Source organism: Salvelinus fontinalis, chromosome 40 (assembly GCF_029448725.1).
Source record: "Salvelinus fontinalis isolate EN_2023a chromosome 40, ASM2944872v1, whole genome shotgun sequence".
In the NCBI taxonomy this organism is placed as follows: Eukaryota; Metazoa; Chordata; class Actinopteri; order Salmoniformes; family Salmonidae; genus Salvelinus; species Salvelinus fontinalis.
In genome coordinates, this window is record NC_074704.1 from 10,891,568 (window position 1) to 10,905,054 (window position 13,487).

Here is a 13,487-nt window from a genome sequence, read left to right on the forward strand (position 1 = left end):
TGTATTTACGCCTAAGTTCTCTGTCTGTTGCCAGTTCGTTTTGTTCATTCAGACCTACCAGCATTTTTACCCTTGCTCCTGTCCTGTCTATAGTGCATGTTTCCTAGTTTTCTGCCTGCCCTGACCCTGCCTACCGTCCTGTACCTTTGCTCCACTACTCAGGATTACCGACATCTGCCTGACCTGATCCTGAGCCTGCCTGCCGTCCTGTACCTTTGCCTGCCCATGTTCTATTTAATAAACTTTTGTTACTTTGACATTGTCTGCACCTGGGTCTTACCTTCAAACTCGATAGTACGAACTGGCCATGACTGACCCAGCAGACCCGGGCTAGCTGCGCGACACCATCTCCTCCCAAGGAGCCACGAGGAACTGCTTCGTGGCCTTATGGAGGGGGTCCAAACGTTGGCTGAATGCCATAACTGGGCATTAGACATTTTGCTGGAGCAATTCCGCGGGTTGTCTGGGAGGCAGCCTACCATGGTGGTAACCCCACAGCCCCTCAGTAACCCAGCTGCTAGCAGCGCCGTCTCATCGGTCACTCCACCTTCTCAGGAGCCCCGCTTACACCCCCCCCCCCCTCCCCCCTAGAATGCGTCAATGGAGAGCCGAGCACCTGTCGGGCATTTCTAGCTCAGTGTGCCGTCATTTTCGAGCTTCGGCCCTCCTCCTGCCTCTTGGAACGCTACAAGATAGCCTATCTCATCACGCTGATGTCCGGGAGGGCTCTCATCTGGGCTACTGCTGTATGGTAACAGCAGCTGGCCATATGCGTTAGTCTGGAGGGGTTTGTGGGAGAGGTGAAGAAGCTTTTTACGGCCCGTTCTCTGGGAGAGAAGCTGCCCGGAAGCTGATCCAGCTTATGCAGCACTCCCGCAGTGTGACAGACTATGCTGTGGATTTCCGCACGTTGGCAGCGGAGAGTGCTTGGAACCAGGAAGCACTGTTCAATATGTTCCTGCACGGAGTCTCGGAGGAGGTCAAGGACGAGCTTGCAGCTCGTGAGTTACCTACGAATCTCGATTCCCTCATTGCTTTGACCATCCGAATCAATGGACGACTACGGGAATGACGGAGGGAGAGGAAATTCGACTTTGCTCGAACGTCCAGGGATTCCACCTGGCCTCCGAGTCACTCTGAAGTCCCCGACGATCCCATTGCCGAGAGAACCCGAGGCTCCCGACCTTCCCTGAGAGTCGTCGAAGACAACTGAGTCACCGCTTCACGATCCTATGCAACTAGGTAGAGCTGGGCTGTCGCCAGCGGAACGGCAATACAGGATCAACACAAAGAGTTCTTGGTCATTTTGTGTCCTCTTGTCCTTTAAAAAAAACAGGCTCACTGGTAGGAGCGAGTAGTCTGGTGGGCTATATGGAGAACTTCCTGCTTCCCTTGCTCGCACCCCTTTTCATGTCATTCTGCTGTGGGGAAACCAGTCTAAATCTCTCTGGGTCCTCATTAACTCTGGGGCCGATGAGAGCTTTTTGGACGCTACCCTGGCTTCCGAGCTGAACATCCCCACTCAGCCCCTCTCCTCCCAACGATTTTAGAGCGCTGTATGGGCGCTTTATAAGCCGGGTCACTCATATTACCACTCCCATCAACCTACGGGTGTCAGGGAATCACAGAGAGACTATTCAATTTCTGCTCATGAAGTCTCCTCAGATTCCTGTGGTTTTGGGATTCTCCTGGCTCCAGCGACACAATCCCCTCATCAACTGGTGCCATCATGGGCTGGAGTCTGTTCTACCACGCCCAGTGTCTGAAGTCAGCGCAAACTGCCCCGGGACGTCTTCCTGGGGGCTTGGAAGGTGCCCTGGACCTCTCCGCCATTACCGCAGAGTACCAGGACCTTCGGGGGGTGTTCAACAAGGCCCGGGACACTTTGCTTCCGCCGCACCGACCATATGACTACGGGATTGACCTTCTCCCTAGCACCACCCCGCCCCGGAGATGACTGTACTCGCTGTCAGGCCCGAATACCAATGCTATGGACACCTATATTGGGGACTCCCTAGCTGCAGGATGTATACATCCTTTGTCCTCTCCCGCCGGGACAGGGTTCTTCTTTGTGGAGAAGAGGAACAAGACCCTGCGCCTGTGCATCGACTACCGGGGACTCAATGACATAACGGTGAAGAACCACTACCTGCTACCACTCATCTCCTCGGCCTTCGAGCCGCTCCAGGGGCCCACCGTGTTCTCCAAGCTGGATCTACGGAACGCCTACCACCTGTTGCTGATACGGGAGGGGGATGAGTGGAAGACCACCTACAACATGGCCAGCGTCCACTACGAGTATTTGGTCATGCCATTTGGCCTCACCAATGCCTCTGCCAGGTTCCAGACTCTGGTAAATTATGTTCTCCGCGACATGTTGAACCAGTTCATCTTCATCTACATTGATGACATCCTCGTCTTCTCCCGCTCCCCCCAAAAACATGTGCTCCACGTCCGACAGGTTCTTCAATGCCTCCTGGAGAACCAGTTGTTTTTCAAGGCAGAGAAATGCGATTTCCATCACTCCACCATCCCCTTTCTGGGGTACATCATCTCCGCTGGGAGTGTTCAGATGGATCCCGGGAAGGTGAGGGCGGATTGGCCCCAGCCTTCGTCCAGGGTGCAGCTGCAACATTTCCTGGGGTTCGCCAACTTCTATCGCCGCGTTACCCGGGTTTACAGCACCCTGGCTTCCCCCGTCAGCACTCACCTCTCCCAAGGCTCCATTCACGTGGTCCCCTGCTGCTGAACGGGCGTTCCGGGACCTCAAATACCGCTTCACCACTGCTCCCATCCTGGAACATCCTGACCCTTCCCGTCAGTTCGTGTTGGAGGCCAATGTGTCTGATGTAGGAGTGGGGGCGGTCCTGTGCCAGCGTTCTGCCCTGGACCTGAAGCTACATCCCTGCGCCTTCTCCCATCGCCTCAACGCCACGGAGAAAAACTACGATGTGGGAAATTGTGAGCTTCTTGCAGCGAAGATGGCGTTGGAGGAATGGAAGCACTGGCTGGAAGGAGCGGAACACCCGTTCATCGCATGGACCGACCACAAAAATATAGAGTATCTCCGCACCGCCAAGTGCCTCAACTCCAGGCAAGATAAATGGGCCTTGCTGTTCACACGGTTCAACTTCTCCCTATCATATCGGTCGGGATCCAAGAATGTCAAGCCGGATGCACTGTCTCACCATTATAGCCCCACGGCTATTACCCCGGAGTCCGAGACCATCCTTCCCACCTCGTGCCTGGCAACAGCACTCAGCTGGGATATAGGGAAACAGGTCCGGGAGGTGCATCGTTCCCAGCCGAAGGAGGTCGGCATACGTTCTGCCCAGATGTTTGTCCGCCACTGTCGTCGTACCCGGAGGAGGCCGGTCGGCTCTCCTTAAGACCACCTCCAGGTTTCGACGACAAGCGGATCGCCATCGAACCCCGGCTCCCCGGTATCAACCGATCACTGCCCGCACCTGCACGCCCGTCTAGCATCACTACTCTGGACGGCTCTGACTTGGAATACGTGGACAACTACAAATACCTAGGTGTCTGGTTAGACTGTAAACTCTCCTTCCAGACTCACATTAAGCATCTCCAATCCAAAATTAAATCTAGAATCTGCTTCCTATATCGCAACAAAGCATCCTTCACTCATGCTGCCAAACATACCCTCGTAAAACTGACCATCCTACCGATCCTCGACTTCGGTGATGTCATCTATAAAATAGCCTCCAACACTCTACTCAACAAACTGGATGCAGTCTATCACAGTGCCATCCGTTTTGTCACCAAAGCCCCATACACTACCCACCATTGCGACCTGTACGCTCTCGTTGGTTGGCCCTCGCTTCATACTCGTCGCCAAACCCACTGGCAACAGGTTATCTACAATTCTCTGCTAGGTAAAGCCCCGCCTTATCTCAGCTCACTGGTCACCATAGCAGCACCCACTCGTAGCACGCGCTCCAGCAGGTATATCTCACTGGTCACCCCCAAAGCCAATTCCTCCTTTGGTCGTCTTTCCTTCCAGTTCTCTGCTGCCAATGACTGGAACGAACTGCAAAAATGTACCTCGCCACCATGGCCTTTTTTTTGCCTTTACCTCCCTTATCTCACCTCATTTGCTTACATTGTATATAGACTTATTTTTCTACTGTATTATTGACTGTATGTTTTGTTTATTCCATGTGTTACTCTGTGTTGTTGTGTGTCGAATTGCTATGCTTTACCTGGTTAAATAAAGGTGTGGGATTATTATTTTTTTTTAAATCATCTCGGGCAGAAGGTATGGCTGTCCACCCGGCGACACCGTGCGCTTAACCGCATAACACGGTGCCTGACCAGTAACGCGCTGCTTACGATAAGCACGAGGAGTGGGCTCAGGTCTCCAACCTGACTCTGCCACACTCCCCGTGTCCCCCCCCAAAAAAATACAATTGGGGGGGGCTGCCTCTCGTTCCTGTCGCGTTGCCGTGCTACCTCCTCATATCGCCGCCGCTCAGCTTTCGCTGCCTCCAGTTCTTTCTTGGGGCGGCGATATTCCCCAGCCTGTGCCCAGGGTCCCTTACCGTCTAGTATCTCCTCCCATGTCCATGACTCCAGAATTCTCTGCTCCTGTTTACCACGCTGCTTGGTCCTTGGTTGGTGGGTGATTCTGTAACGGCTTTCGTTGGTGGAAGGAGAGGAGGACCAAAATGCAGCGTGGTACGTATCCATAATATAATTTAATCGAGAATTAATACAAAATAACAAGAGAATAAATGAAAAAAACGAAACAGTCCCATATGGTGCAAACACTAACACAGGAAACAATCACCCACAAAACACAATAGAAAACAGACTACCTGGGCATCCCGGGTGGCGCAGTGGTCTAGGGCACTGCATCGCAGTGCTAACTGCGCCACCAGAGTCTCTGGGTTCGCGCCCAGGCTCTGTCGCAGCCGGCCGCGACCGGGAGGTCCGTGGGGCGACGCACAATTGGCATAGCGTCGTCCGGGGTAGGGAGGGTTTGGCCGGTAGGGATATCCTTGTCTCATCGCGCTCCAGCGACTCCTGTGGCGGGCCGGGCGCAGTGCGCGCCAACCAAGGGGGCCAGGTACACGGTGTTTCCTCCGACACATTGGTGCGGCTGGCTTCCGGGTTGGAGGCGCGCTGTGTTAAGAAGCAGTACGGCTGGTTGGGTTGTGCTTCGGAGGACGCATGGCTTTCGACCTTCGTCTCTCCCGAGCCCGTACGGGAGTTGTAGCGATGAGACAAGGTAGTAATTACTAGCGATTGGATACCACGGAAATTGGGGAGAAAATGGGATAAAAAGAAGAAAAAAAAAGAAAAGAAAAAAGAAAACAGACTACCTAAATATGGCTCCCAATCAGAGACAACGACTGACACCTGCCTCTGATTGAGAACCATACTAGGCCAAACACATAGAAATATAAATACAGAACAAAACATAGAAAACAACATAGAATGCCCACCCCAACTCACGCCCTGACCAAACTAAAATAAAGACATAAAAAAGGAACTAAGGTCAGAACGTGACATTTGTGCAACGATTCTGCTTTTTTCGCTAATGCGCTTTTCTTAAATCATCACCCGTTTGGCCAAGTTGAAGTAGGCTGTGATTCGATGATAAATGAACAGCCACCGCATTGTCACGTTCCTGACCGGTTTTCTGTTATTTTGTATGTGTTTGACGGTCAGGGCGTGAGTTTGGGTGGGTAGTCTATGTTATGTGTTTCTATGTTGGTAATGGGTGACCTGATATGGTTCTCAATTAGAGGCAGGTGGTTTTCATCTCCTCTGATTGAGAACCATATTAAGGTAGGTGGTTTCACATTGTTTGTCGTGGGTGGTTGTCTCCTGTGTCTGTGTTTGTCGCACCACACGGGACTGTTTCGGTTTGTTTGTCCGTTCGTTCTTTTGTGTAGTCATTTTTCCTGTTCGTGAGTTCTTCGTTGTATGTAAGTTCGCATGTCCAGGTCTGTCTACTCCGTTTTGTTATTTTGTTAGTTATTCAAGTGAAGTTCGTTTTCGTTTCTTGTTTAATAAATATCATGTCAAATCACAACGCTGCATTTTGGTCGAATCCCTGCTCCTCCTCTTCGGATGAAGAGGAGGAGGAAATCCGTTACACGCATTGATTATATGCAACACAGGACAAGCTAGTTAACCTAGTAATATCATCAACCATGTGTAGTTAACTAGTGATTATGTGAAGATTGATTGTTTTTTATAAGATAAGTTTAATGCTAGCTAGCAACTTACCTTGGCTCCTTGCTGCACTTGCGTAACAGGTGGTCAGCCTGCCAAGTAGTTTCCTTGTTGATTGCAATGTAATCGGCCATAATCGGTGTCCAAAAATGCCGATTACCGATTGTTATGAAAACTTGAGATCGGCCCTAATTAATCGGCCGTGCCGATTAATCGGTCGACCTCTAGTGCAAATATTGTGAAATCCAGGTGTGCAAAGCTCTTAGAGACTTACCCAGAAAGACTCACAGCTGTAATCGCTCCCAAAGGTGATTCTAACACTCAGGGGTGTGAATACTTACGTAAATTAGATATTTATTTCATTTTCAATACATTTGCAAACATTTTGAAAGACGTGTTTTTACTTTGTCAATATGGGTATTGTGTGAGATTTTAAAAATATTTTATCCATTTAGAATTTAGACTGTAACACAACAAAATGTGGAATAAATCAACAGGTATGGCTAATTTCTGAAGGCACTGTAAAGAGAATGATACCTGTAGCAGACTGGTTTACCACAGTAAATAGTGCACTGCACAACAGATGGTGATGAAAACAGACATATGGCTATACATGCGCAATTTGAGCCTAGGACACTCCAGGGCATATAAATGTAGCTGCTTCTGTGTATGAGTATGAGATCATCCATAAGCCTTGACATACAATACCAGTCAAAAGCTCGGACACACCTATTAATTCAAGGGTTTTCCATTATTTGTACTATTTTCTACATTGTAGAAAAATATTGAAGACATCAAAACTATGAAATAACACTTATGGAATCATGTAGTAACCAAAAAAAGTGTTCAACAAATTAAAATATATTTTAGATTCTTCAAAGTAGCCACCCTTTGCCTTGATGACATCTTTGCACACTTTTTGCATTCTCTCAACCAGATTCACCTGGAATGCTTTTCCAACAGTCTTGAAGGAGTACCTACATATGCTGAGCACTTGTTGGCTGCTTTTCCTTCACTCTGCGGTCCAACTCATCCCAAACCCTCTCAATTGGGTTGAGGTCGATGATTGTGGAGGCCAGGTCATCTGATGCAACACTCCATCACTCTCCTTCTTGGTCAAATAGCCCTTAAACAGCCTGGAGTTGTGTTGGGTCATTGTCCTTTAAAAAAAACAATGATAGTCCCACTAAGCGCAAACCAGGTGGGATGGTGTATCGCTGCAGAATGTTGTGGTAGCCATGCTGGTTAAGTGTGCCTTGAATTCTAAACAAATCACAGACAGTGTCACCAGCAAAGCACACCCACACCATCACACCTCCTCCTCCATGCTTCATGGTGGGAACCACACATGCCGAGATCATCCGTTCACCTACTCTGTGTCTCACAAAGACACGGCGGTTGGAACAAAAAGTCTCAAATTTGGACTCATCAGACTAAAGGACAAATTTCCATCGGTGTAATGTCCATTGCTCTTGTTTCTTGGCCTAAGCAAGTCTCTTCTTCTTATTGGTGTCCTTTAGTAGTGATTTCTTTGCAGCAATTCAACCATGAAGGTCCTCATGAGAGCCAGTTTAATCATAACGCTTGATGGTTTTTGCGACTGCACTTTAAGAAACTTTAAAAGTTCTTGAGATTTTCCGGATTGACTGACCTTCATGTTTTAAAGTAATGATGAACTGTCATTTCTCTTTGCTTACTTGAGCTGTTCTTGCCATAACATGGACTTGGTCTTCTACCAAATAGGGCTATCTGCTAGAGGTCGACCGATTATGATTTTTCAACGCCGATACCGATACTGATTATTGGAGGACCAAAAAAAGCCGATAACGATTAATTGGCCGATTTTTATCTATATATTTGTATTAATGACAATTACAACAATACTGAATGAACACTTTTATTTTAACTTAATACATAAGTAAAAATGTATTTAGTCTCAAATAAATAATGAAACATGTTCAATTTGGTTAAAATAATGCAAAAACACAGTGTTGAAGAAAGTAAAAATGCAATATGTGCCATGTAAAAAAGCTAACGTTTAAGTTCCTTGCTCAGAACATGAGAACATATGAAAGCTGGTGGTTCCTTTTAACATGATTATTCAATATTCCCAGTTAAGAAATTTTAGGTTGTAGTTATTATAGGAATTATAGGACTATTTCTCTCTATACCATTTGTATTTCATATACCTTTGACTATTGGATGTTCTAATAGGTACTATAGTATTGCCAGCCCAATCTCGGGAGTTGATAGGTTTGACAGCGTAAACTGTCAAGCCTATAGGCATAATAGGCATAAACAGCATAAACAATAGGCATAAACAGTTGATAGGCATAAACAGCGCTGTGCTTCAAGCATTGCGAGGAGCTGCGGGCAAACGCTGGAAAGTGCTGTTTGAATGAATGCTTACAAGCCTGCTGCTGCCTACCACCGCTCAGTCAGACTGCTCTATAAAAACATAGACTTAATTATAATAGAATAAACACACAGAAATATGAGCCTAAGGTTATTAATATGGTCAAATCCGGTAATGATCATTTCGAATACAAAAGATTTATTCTTTCAGTGAAATATGGAACCGTTACGTATTTTATCTAACGGGTGGCATCCATAAGTCTAAATATTGCTGTTACATTGCACAACCTTCAATGTTATGTCATAATTATGTAAAATTCTGGCAAATTATGTTTTTGCGAATGCGCTTGTTAAATCATCACCCGTTTGGCGAAGCAGGCTGTGATTCGATGATAAATTAACAGGCACCGCAATGATTATTTGCAATGCAGGAAAAGCCTGTTAAACTAGTAATATCATCAACCATGTGTAGTTAACTAGTGATTATGTTAAGATTGATTGTTTTTTTATAAGATAATTTTAATGCTAGCTAGCAACTTACCTTGGCTCCTTGCTGCACTCGCATAACAGGTGGTCAGCCTGCCACGAAGTCTCCTCGTGGAGTGCAATGTAATCGGCCATAATCGGCATCCAAAAATGCAGATTACTACTGATTGTTATGAAAACTTGAAATCGGCTCATGCCGATTAATCGGTCGACCTCTACTATCTTATGTATTTTTTTTTATTTTTTTTTAACCTTTATTTAACTAGGCAAGTCAGTTAAGAACAAATTCTTATTTTCAATGACGGCCTAGGAACAGTGGGTTAACTGCCTGTTCAGGGGCAGAACGACAGATTTGTACCTTGTCAGCTCGGGGATTTGAACTTGCAACCTTCCGGTTACTAGTCCAACGCTCTAACCACTAGGCTACGCTGCCGCCCCGATCTTCTGTATACCACCCCTACCTTGTCACAACACAACTGATTGGCTCAAACGCATTAAGGAAAGAATTTCCACAAATTAACTTTTAACAAGGCACACCTGTTAATTGAAATGCATTCCAGGTGACTACCCCATGAAGCTGGTTGAGAAAATTCCATGAGCGTGCAATGCTGTCATCAAGGCAAAGGGTGGCTACTTTGAAGAATCTCAAATATAAAATATATTTTGGTTTGTTTAATACTTTTTAAATGGGGCAGCAGGTAGCCTAGTGGTTAGAGCGTTGGGCCAGTAACCGAAAGGTTGCTGGACCGAATCCCAGAGCTGACAAGGTAAAAATCTGTCGTTCTGCCCCTGAACACGGCAGTTAACACACTGTCCCTGGTAGGCCTTCATTGTAAATAAGAATTTGTTCTTAACTGACTTGCCTAGTTAAATAAAGGTTCAATATTTTTTTTTTAAATAAAGTAATGATGGACTGTCATCTCTCTTTGCTTATTTGACCTGTTCTTGCCATAATATGGACTTTTATTTTACTAAATAAGACTATCTTCTGTATACCACCCCTACCTTGTCACAACACAACTGATTGTTTCAAACACATTAAGAAGGAAAGAAATTACACAACTGAACTTTTAACAAGGCACACCTGTTAATTAAAATGTATTCCAGGTGACTACCTCATGAAGCTGGGTGAGAGAATGCCAAGAGTGTGCAAAGCTTTCATCAAGTCAAAGGGTGGTTACTTTGAAGAATCTCAAATATAATATATATGTATTTTTGTTACTACATGATTCCATATGTGTTATCTCATAGTTTTGATGTCTTCACTATTATTCTAAAATGTAGAAAATACTGTTGGTATTTTCTGGTACTGTTGATCACAGGTCAGAAAAGCAGAGACTGTCAGCTGAATTTAGAGCATCAATGAATAACCATATTCTGTCACTTGCTGTCTCTCTCTTGCTCACACACACACACACACACACACACACACACACACACACACACACACACACACACACACACACACACACACACACACACACACACACACAAATAGTCTACACATCAAACAGGCATACACAACATCAAATAGGCTTCTGACAGATTATGCAAAGCCTGCTCAAAATTTGGAGCGGTGCAAAAATACATATTTGGCGTCTCTACTAAGCTCTCTACTATGTCATTTCACCTGATATAACTTCTCTTTTTGTGTCATAAATCATATCTAAAAATGTTAATATAAATTCTCTGGCTGAATGTGTGGTCTGTCATCCCATCAAAGATAGACTACAATGATGATGTTAGAGCATCCACATCATCCACATTGTATCTTTGTGTGATTTCTGATGGCGACAATCTGGGCCATATTTCCCACTGTGCTCCGCAAGATGAGGGCGTTATTTTACGTTTTAACGTAATTTCTACGGTCTGACTGAAGGCTAGCCGGATCAATCCACATTTCACTAGCTTGATCATAAATATCCTGAACAATAACCCCGATCATGTTTAATCTCACAAGCTACACGATAGCAGCTGATTACCTACATCCCAAAACCTGTTTATCCAACCCATTGTCCCGGCTCCATCCATGCTGGATAAATGATGCTAAGTTAGCTAGCTAACGTTAGGTATGCTAGCTGTCCGCATTCGTCTGCTGTGATGTAGATTGTTGCGCGACTTACCGATTCCTGTTTATAGATTCAAGTTCCCAAATAGTTTTGTTCAGCAGTGAAATTTCGACTAGTCTTTCAACCCAATGCTCCAGAATAAACGATGGATGTCCAACATAGGGAAGCAAAGATGTAGGAAACGGGTCATGTGATTTGTCTGAGTACCTCTTTCCCTCCGTCCCTCTCTACCTCTCTCTCTCTCTATAGTCGAGAGCCCCCCTTTTCGTTACCAAGGCGACAAGATGAGAGAGAGAGGTGATGCAGAACGCATGCTCAAACAGAACTTTGCCCCGAGGCAGCCTTTTTGGCATCACCTGAGTATTTTGGTCATTTTTGCACAACCAATCAGTATTTGATTAGACCAAATTGTAATTGACAAAAATCAATAAAAATCTCCATGAAAAATATATTGATCCATGTAACCTATTTATCGAGATTAGTCATGTCTCATGTTTCATAATTTCTTTCATTTTCATTTTGGTAACTTAAAGTCATGAGAGACAATTCTCCAGAAATGCTTAATAGCAAGTCTGTATACATGAATGATAAAAAAAATATCAAATTGTTGTGTGTAATCTAAAAAGCAACAACCAAACACAATTTCATTGGTATTGTATAATTCACTGTAGGGCTAACCAGGGTTGGGTAGGTTACTTTCTAAATGTAATCCGTTACTAGTTACCTGTCCAAAATTGTAATCAGTAAAGTAACTGTTTGATTACCCAAAGCGTAATCTGATTACTTTCAATTACTTTTGGATGAGCCTACTTTCCCCTTAAGAGGCATTAGAAGAAGAGAAAAGGATCCATCAAACACATTTGGTATGTCATCTTAGTGGTCTCTGTCTTAGTGGTCTCTGACTTGTCGTCTCTGTCTTAATGGTCTCTGACTTGTGGTCTCTGACTTGTGGTCTCTGACTTGTAGTCTCTGTCTTAGTGGTCTCTGACTTGTGGTCTCTGTCTTAGTGCTCTGACTTGTGGTCTCTGACTTGTGGTCTCTGACTTGTAGTCTCTGTCTGAGTGGTCTCTGACTTGTGGTCTCTGACTTGTGGTCTCTGTCTTAGTGGTCTCTGACTTGTGGTCTCTGACTTGTGGTCTCCGACTTGTGGTCTCTGACTTGTGGTCTCTGACTTGTGGTCTCTGACTTGTGGTCAGACTCTCTCAGGTGGAACAAACCTAAAATTGGGCCTTTTTTAAATGCTGATAGGTGTCATAATGCATTTTCTTTCCACAAACATCCTTTCTGAATTTCAAAGTAATCCAAGAAGTAATCATCTGTTTTTTTCAAACGTATCTGTAATTTGATTACAATATTTTTGCTGGTAACGTAACTGATTACAGTTTTTTCCATCAGATTACATCACATAATCAGTTACTCTCCAACCCTGGGCCTAACTACAACATTCCATATTTCGAAAATGCATTGAATCAGTCACAGCACACCACAAAATTGAAAGGAGAAGCATGTGCATCCAATGATCAAATAGTACCATACTCACATATATGGCGTTTTGTTGTTAGCTCTTAGGTTCTCGCACTGCTGTCTTTTGTGTTCATGTTGTCTGAGTTTGTTTGTTCTCTCTAGTCTACATTGTGTGCAGACTTTTTGCCTTGTGTCATGTGTCACTCACTTTACCCCACTGTTCCCCCAAACTTGGTTTTATCACACAGTTTTTGCATGTCTGTTACTCTTCTGATAAGGAGCCATGTCTCAAATTCCCTCCAGTGCCTTCTCTGACCCCCCTCCTCCTCCTCCTTCTCTCTCTCTCTCTCTCGCTCTCTCTCTCTCTCTCTCTCTCTCTCTCTCTCTCTCTCTCTCTCTCTCTCTCTCTCTCTCTCTCTCTTTTCTGCCATCTCTCTCATCCTGACTTTCAGAGTAATATGTTAAGCCTGAATAAAGAGAAATTATAACCAACAAATCCGATTTTGTTTACACTATCATGTGCATGGCCTTCACTGAAACTTTTTTCTCATTACTCACCCATTGACAAATATACTCGAGGAGGTGTGGTGATGTCATCATGTAATTGCTCTGCCTCTTCATCAACAGATGTCATGCTTGAAAGAGGGTGATCCAATTCGTGTGATGGTGAGATATCCATTTCTCCTGGTATGTAGCAGTCTATACCCTGGCTCTGGCGTTGGCATGGTTGTTCAGCGACCTCTGTTGAATCTGGGCCAACCTGTGATGTTTTGTGCTGCTGGTTGCGTTCAATGGACAGGAGCCAGTGCACAGTCCATTCCTCTGAGGAATGTTCTGGTGGGTTTATGTTGGGCCTCTCATGGTCAGGTGGTGGAAGTGGACCTGTTTGGGTGGGTTCTAGATGAACTG

General features: G+C 45.2%; 1 protein-coding gene across 2 annotated transcripts in view; it reads right to left on the reverse strand.

Annotated features, from left to right (window-relative positions):
* The window catches only part of septin3 (septin 3), a 22,265-nt gene extending 9,501 nt beyond the window's left edge, over positions 1–12,764 (reverse strand). The window contains exon 1 of one of the 2 annotated variants that reach the window (XM_055906409.1): positions 12,655–12,764. The gene's annotated coding sequence lies outside the window, so the exon portion shown is untranslated. Of the gene's footprint in view, positions 1–11,168; positions 11,364–12,654 lie in introns of those variants that run through there. The other variant, XM_055906408.1, reaches the window with a different exon arrangement.
* Positions 12,765–13,487: the final 723 nt, after the last annotated feature.